The following is a 1999-nucleotide window of genomic DNA, read 5'->3' on the forward strand; positions in this document are numbered from 1 at the left end:
GTGTTGAATATTCCGATAATCTACAAATTATCACTAACTAGAAAAACTATAAAAAGTTATTTTAACAAAAAAAACTGAATGATGTTGTTTATTCAAATTCAACTTAAAGACTAACAAATCATCTGTTAATAAACAATAATTAATATTGAACACAGACTGTTAGAAACATGATTAGAGATATATTACTAAATCTCAACACTTTCCCTCATGTTTATAATGTTTCAACAAAGTTTATTTCAATCCCATAGCTTCACACACGGTGTTCAGTCGTGGTCTGTGCTGTGATTTGGTCAAACAGTCTGCATTTCTCCAATGACTGTGATGCTTTCCCCACAGCAAAAGCAATATCAGGACGCGTTCCGGTCACCAGATACATACATGCTCCAACACATTCTCTATAGGGGAATTCTTTAGACTTCACATTTTCTTCAAGGTCTACTTTCCCTACTGTTGTGTCCTTTATGATAGGGGTCATTGCCGGTTTGCAGTCTTCCATGCCAAATCGTTTCAGAATTCTTTTGGTATATCCCTCCTGGTTAATTCTTATAGACCCATCTTCTTCTTGCTTTATTTTTAGCCCAAGAAAGTAAGATGCCAGTTTTTCTACTATTTTAAACTCTTGTTTCAAGTCTTTCATGAAGTCTTCGAGCATTTCAGGATCCGTTGATGCAACCAGCCCATCGTCCACATAGAGTGCAAGCAGAAGCTTCTTTACACCCTCTTTCTTGATGAACAAACAGGGATCTGCTTCACTTTTATTTAAGCCAAGTCGAATCAGGAAGTTGCCAATTCTTTTGTTCCAACCCCGAGGAGCTTGTTTGAGACTATACAAACTCCTTATTAAACGGCATACTCTTCCTGAACCATCATCGTATCCCTCCGGGTGCTTCATATAGACTGTCTAGGTCTCCATAAAGGAAGGCTGTAGAAACATCAAACTGTTTCAGTGACATTTTCTCATTAGCTGCAATACTTAACAGTGCTCTTACTGTTCCCATTCTAGCCACAGGACTAAATGTCTTGAAATAGTCCACTCCTTTCTGTTGTGAGTACCCCTTGATCACCAGCCTTGCTTTGAACCTATCGACTGAACCATCAGGATTAGTTTTAACCTTATATACCCACTTGCAAGGTATACATTTCTTACCATCAGGTAACTTTTCCAATACCGTACCCAAGTTTTATTAGTGCTTAGCGAATCCATTTCATCATCCATTGCTCTTTTCCAATTTTCATTTTCTTGAGATTGTATTGCCTCATAGTAATTTTGCGGATCATTTATGTCACTCATATGACACATCGCAAACATTACATAGTCTTCCAGTCTCTTGGGAGCTTTGATGTCTTCACCCTTTCGCAATTCGTATTTTGGACTTTCTTCTCTTTCCGATTCTTCCTCAGAATCCAGTCCAACGATATTTTCCCCAGTTCCTACTTCTTCTGAAGTATTTTCTTCTTGAGGTTTTGATGGTTCATGGTTTGGTAACTGTAACAAGGGTTTCTGAAACAATGGTTCTTCATGAAAAATTACATCTCTTGATCTAATCCAAGAGTTATTTTCCTTACACCAAATTCGATATCTATCGTTGTCATCATAACCAATTAAGATCCCTTTTACTGACTTCTTTTCCATCTTTTTCGGTTTAGGTTTAGGAACATGTGAACAACAATTGCATCCTATGATCCTTAGATTCTTTATTACTGGCTTCTTTCTTGACCACAGCTCAATAGGAGATATCTCTTGCACACTTGATGGACCAGTTCGGTTTAAAATTTAGGCCGCTGTGTTAACCATTTCAGCCCATAACATTTCTGGTATTGTCTCCTGTGCTTAATCCCATGATGCTGTAATATTTGTCTCACAATACCACTATCAAACTCACCACCGTTGTCACTTAATATTTCCTTTACAATCACTCCTGTAGTCTTACTTTCAGCCAAAAACTGCTTAAGTTTCTCTGTTACTTCTGACTTCTGCTTCATGAAATACACCTGTCTG

This window comes from Macrosteles quadrilineatus, unplaced genomic scaffold (genome assembly GCF_028750875.1).
Source record: "Macrosteles quadrilineatus isolate MER2022 unplaced genomic scaffold, UCM_ALF_1.0 Scaffold_2__2_contigs__length_208266976, whole genome shotgun sequence".
Taxonomy (NCBI): domain Eukaryota; kingdom Metazoa; phylum Arthropoda; class Insecta; order Hemiptera; family Cicadellidae; genus Macrosteles; species Macrosteles quadrilineatus.